Source organism: Neophocaena asiaeorientalis, unplaced genomic scaffold, assembly GCF_003031525.2.
Source record: "Neophocaena asiaeorientalis asiaeorientalis breed wild unplaced genomic scaffold, Neophocaena_asiaeorientalis_V1.1 scaffold43, whole genome shotgun sequence".
NCBI lineage: Eukaryota > Metazoa > Chordata > Mammalia > Artiodactyla > Phocoenidae > Neophocaena > Neophocaena asiaeorientalis.
In genome coordinates this window covers 14,102,949-14,108,948 of record NW_020173674.1, presented here as the reverse complement: position 1 = coordinate 14,108,948, position 6,000 = coordinate 14,102,949, and positions in this window count along the sequence as shown.

The following is a 6,000-nucleotide window of genomic DNA, read 5'->3' as shown; positions in this document are numbered from 1 at the left end:
TGATGGTGGCTGACTGCCCCGCTATAGCAGGCTCCAGATAAATAGCCTGTTTGTTCTCATTTGGATGAGCTTTGTTTATTTCTACAACTGCCACTCCCCATCAGCTTTCTGTCCAGGTACAGGCTGGCTTGGGAGGAGGAAATAGTCTCAGGTGAGCCCCAGCCAGGTGGAAGGAGGCTGTGGTGTGAGGGTGGGGCTCGTTGGGGGTGCCTGCATTTCTACCAGTCCTGCAGTCTGGTTTCCAGGCTGCTCTGTCGCCCCAGAAGGCTTATATGATTTTCCATCCAGCTAGCGAGCCTCTCTGTGCTTCCTCCCCAGGTCACTATGCACAGGGTCCCTGCCTTACCTCATTTTTCATTCCCCTGGTCCTTAGTGAGTGCCCGCTATATGCAGGGCCTGAGCTAGTCTCTTTACACCTTCATCTCAGGTAATCCTAAACCCCCTTTAATAACCCTGATTTAAAGCAGGATCACTTTGCACTGAATCTCAGTTAGAAAGAAATGACTTAAAATCAATTCAACCACCACCCCAGTGAACCAGTGGATCCTAAAGCCAACTCAATCTATCCAACAAAACTTGGGCTCTGGAACAGCATCATGGTCATGGAGCTGAACCCGAACCCAAACCATATCTCATCGATCTCAGCTTTCAACTCCCATGAAACCTGGTGGGATGGGGTCAACAGAGACAAACACAGACCTCCAGCTCTGTCCTGGGACCAAGAGCTCATATTCACTTGAGTCGGACTCTGTGGGAAGGTGAGGGGGCATTAAAAAAACATGAAGGTTCTCACCTTCTCCAGAGACCAGGCAAATAACAGGCAAGGGGAGAGGCCAGGGTGTGAGTCAACAGGGATTAGTGGAGCCTATAGCAAACTGGGGGCCAGTGAACCCAGCAGAAGGCCCCAAATTCCTAATTTCCAAAACTAGTTTGCCCCTCTGGCCACCAGTTTTCAACTTCTAGGCAATTGGACCTTAGTTGGAATCCCAGCTCTGCCATGTGCTGGCTGGGCGTCTTTGCGTGAGTCAGATGACATTTCTGCAGACTCAGTTTCCTGGCCACTTCCTAGCTGTGTGGCCATAGGCAAATGACTTGATGTCTCTGAGCCTCAGTTGCCTGATATGTAGAGAGAGGATGATGATAGTTCCTACACCAGAAGGCAGTGCAGTGACTGGATGAGATAATGCAGCAGCTGTGATTCTTAGATGGAAGCTCACGGCAGAGAAAACGGTAGGACTTTGTCCCCTCTGCCACACGGGCCCTGTGGATTCAGCTCTGAGACCTGCCCAGAGCAGCCTTCCAGCCCGCTGGGTGGGAAGGATCTGCCCTGGCAGGAGCTGGAGACGCCAGGGCTCTGTTGCTGCATCCATCCCTGCCGCCTTCATCTGCCTTCTCTGCTCCCTCCCTCCCACTGCAATCACAGGGAAGGTGAACACTTATTTATCACGGGAGTGAACTCCTTATATAAAGACAGCAATGGGGACCACCAGTAATGCAAATGAGGAAGGTGAGCTGGATGGGAGCTGTGGTGAAATGGACAGTTTCAAACAGGGGAGACACGACTGAGTTCTTTTCATCTTTTGCCACTTGGGCCTATATTGCCAGAACTTCTACTTTTGCAAGAGAAGCTGGAAATCTGAATCTTTAAGTGCAACCTCCTGATTTCTTTTAAACAGCGACTCAGATTTATAAAATACTGTGTGGGCTGCGTGGCACACACACGGACCAGATTCAGCCCCAGGCCACCATTTCACGCCCTTTTTCTTAGAATATAACTTCTTTGGCAGCCTCATCACATCTGTGAGAGGTTGAGTAGGACACAGAACCGGGGGGCAAAGGTGGCAGCAACTCTATGAACCAGAGCTGACGGGATTGTCCCTCTTGGCTTTGCCAGCTAAAGCACCCTTCTTTTGCCACCTCCCCAGAAGAGAAGCTCCCTGAAGGGGGTCACTCTGGTTGTTTCCACCATTTTCCAGCAGCAATGAGTAGACACAACATTTACAGGCCCTTAGAGTGTGTGAAAAGCTTTACTGCCCCTCTTCACACTGTCCCTGAAATGTGCAGGGATGCAGGAGAGGACCTGGGGGGCTTCTGTGATCAATTTTGCTACTGCAAATACTAAGAATAGTTAACATAGCAGCATAATAACAAAGCTTTCTATTATTGTAAGGAATATTTGCATATGGCTTCACAGTTTATTTTGGGGGGGTGAAAGAGTGAATGCTATCCCATCAACCTCCTCCAAAAATTCCTCAGGGCTTTTAATCATGTTAATAGAAGGTGCAAATGGCAGCCACTGCTGGTTGTTCACCAATAACCCCCTCTTCTGGACCAAAGAGCCCCCATTTTGTTCAAGTGTCAGGTGAACTCTTGCTTCCCTGAGGCCAGCTCCATCCAAACCCCAGGGGTGAATTGTGATAGGTCTAAATCATATCAGATTGGCCTGGGCAAGGCCATGTGTGCAATCCTGGCCAATGAGACCTGAGGAGAGGTCTGACGGGGTGCTTCCCTAAAGACCTTCCTCTGTCTTACAAAGGAAGCATTCTGTAGGTGGGTGGAGCTGCTGTAGCCATTTTGCCACCTTGAGGGAAGCAGCCAACACCTGAGGACAGATGAGCGGAAGGATAGAGGGAACCTGGGTGCTTGACCTGGGGTTTATTTCATTTAGCATCTAGTCTTTAACTCTTCTAGTGCTTAATGCTCCTACCCACCTCAGGACCTTTGTACATGCTGTTTTCTTTACCCACAGCACTGTTTTTCCCTTCTCCACATAGTTGCACCTGCTAGCCCCTCAGATATCAGCGCAAACATTGTCCAATAAAAACAAATCTGGACGTAGATAGGGAGACACGTTCATTAGAAAGAAAGGCCACTGCAATAGAGAGAACACACCAGTCTCAGAAATCTTTGAGCATCTCAAAATCAAGAAGAGAAAGGTTTTTCTCTTTTAGGATAAAGGAGGAGGCAAGCAGAATCTATGGAGGGGAGACAGACAAGCAATGGGAAGTGGCAAATGGGATCTGATAGGAAAAACATCTGGCTTTAGTCAGCCAGTAACCAGGAGAAGCTGATAAGGGGAGGCACATTCTACTTTTTCGGTGCTTGCTCAGGCTTGGGGCAAGCGGAGTCCAGGGGCGTGTAGGAAAGGGAGAAGCCTGACTAAAGTTTGGTCGAGACAGAGCAGATGGTAAGAAGGGGGCAACTGTGAACACCTGGACAACACCAATTCCTCAGAGAAGCCCTCCTTTATTCACCCAACTTGGACCCTAGAGCCAGACTGCCTGGATTTAAATTCCAGCTCTGCCACCGACTAGCTGTGCAACCTTGCATGGGTTCCTTAACCTTTCTGTGCCTTGGTTTCCTCACCTGCAAAATAGTGACAAGAAAATGACGTATCTCACAAATTGTCATGGGGATCAAACGAGTTGAGCAGGTCCCTGGCACACGGTAAGTGCTTCACAGACATTAGCTATGGCAATAAGATCCCACCCCTGGGCATTTCCTCCATAGCACTGTCTCCCCCACTGGACTGTAAAGTCCTTGACAGCAGGAATGGGGACTCTCTTGCTCACAACTGAATCCTCAGTACTGGTAAAGAGGCTATTGCAGAGAAGGCTCTTAATAAATTTTTTTAAACGTCTTTTATTGAGCTATAATTCACACACCAATGAACTTACTCGTTCGAAGCATACAATTCAATGAGTCAAATATTTTTAAAATGCATTCTAGCATGCAAAGAGGTGATGGCATTGGGGGAGAAAGGTGAGAGAGCATGAAGCCTTTAGCCTGCAGATGGGCAGTGACAGGCAGAACCCCTGCCCCAGACAGTGCTTTCACCGTTCTTCCACAGGGAAGGCGACGCAGTTTCTGTACACGCCTCTTGCCTGTAGTTTTCAGTACGTTGTTCGGGGCCCTAGTGGCCAGTGTTAAGGTCGTTTCTTCTGCTGAGCAGGTCTGTCTCCTGCTCCCAGGCAATGAGGGTTTTTTCCCTGCACTGTGTTTCTTTGCTTTCCTTGACCTGGGGTTCTTGGCATCAATTTCTCCTCATTTTGTTCTTTTTCTTTGGGTGCCTTTATAAGTCTGGATGCTAGAAAACCCAACTTAAAGAGCCTAAATCGGGCTTCCCTGGTGGCGCAGTGGTTGAGAGTCCGCCTGCCGATGCAGGGGACACGGGTTCGTGCCCCGGTCTGGGAAGATCCCACATGCCGCGGAGCGGCTAGGCCCGTGAGCCATGGCCGCTGAGCCTGCACGTCCGGAGCGTGCGCGTCCGGAGCGCGCGCGCGTCCGGAGCGCGCGCGTCCGGAGCCTGTGCTCCGCAACAGGAGAGGCCACAACAGTGAGAGGCCCGCGTACCGCAAAAAAAAAAAAAAAGAAAAAAGTTTATATCTTGTATCTACTCCCCAATGAAAGTTCATTTGTAAGGTATCCTTGTTCAAAAAAAAAAAAAAAGAAAAAAGTTTATATCTTGTATCTACTCCCCAATGAAAGTTCATTTGTAAGGTATCCTTGTTCAAAAAAAAAAAAAAATCCTGAATTCTTATGAAGCTCTGGAGCTAACTCCCAATTAACAGGAAGTATAGGATTAGAGATTGGTATGTTAAATGATTCTCAGAGATGCAATGAATGAGAACAACCCAGAATGTGGGGCTCTCTGCAGGGAAAATGACCCTATTTCCTCAACAAATAAATTGCCAAGAGAAAAAAAGGGAGAACGAAGAGGAACCTATAGTTTAAAATAAACTTGCAAGACATGTCAACCAAAAAAAAATAGAAAGAGATAAATGACAATCACTCAGCAACTATTTATTGAGCACCTACTACATGTCAGGTACCAAACTAGGTTCTGGGAATACACTGATGAGCAAGATAAACACAGTCCCTGCCCTCATGTAGCTCATGGTCTATAGAGAAAGCATCGTGGGAGTTCAGAGGAGAAAAAGAGAAGAATACCCATCTTTGAGGCTATAGGGAAGAACGATCTCCTTCCACTCTCTGTTCCATTCCTAGTAGAGCATCAACCTTGTGGAGAAAAAAGGGGGAAGGGAACTTCCATGGTGGCGCAGTGGTTAAGAATCCACCTGCCAATGCAGGGGACACAGATTCGAGCCCTGGTCTGGGAAGATCCCACCTGCCTCGGAGCAACAAAGCCTGTGTGCCACAACTACTGAGCCTGCTCTCTAGAGCCCATGAGCCACAACTACTGAGCCCGCGTGCCACAACTGCTGCAGCCGCGTGCCACAACTACTGCAGCCCGTGTGCCGAGAGCCTGTGCTCCACAACAAGGAGAAGCCACCGCAATGAGAAACCCGCGCACCGCAACTAGAGAAAGCCCTTGCACAGCAACAAAGACCCAATGCAGCCAAAACAAACAAACAAATAAATAAATAAATTTATTTTTAAAAAATGGGGGGGGGTAGGAGAGAGGAACACAAAATCTCAAAAGAAATGATCAACTATACCTCAATTTAAATAAATTTTTTTAAAAAAAGAAAAGTAATGAAGGGTGGCATCTCTTCGTTCAGCAAGCATTTGGAGAGGGGATTCAAAAATAACGACAGGGTCCAGACTGGGATAGACCATTAAGGTTCCTGGCAACCTGAGATTCTAGTCCCTGTCCAACTTTTACTAAATAATCCTCGAGCATAAAGTGCCGAGCACTGAGCTAGACCCTGGAAATACAGCTGTAAATGAGCCACATTCCTTGCCCTCCAGTAATTTATAGGCTAATGAGGCAGACAGACAAGTAAGAAATTCCCGTACCATGTACTAAGACCAGTGATAAGAAGAAGCACAGAACGAGATGGGTCACTAGGTAGGCTGGGACCAGATGGCAAGTGACATCTACACTGAGCAGTGACACAGGACAAAGTGGAGTCAGAAAGGGGCTGGAGTGTGGCATGTGATCCAGGTTTGAGGGAACAGTTTGTACAAAGCCCTGGCAATGAGAGACCCTAGGATTGCAACAACACTGGTTTAAGAGTTGTGCCAATCAACACCACT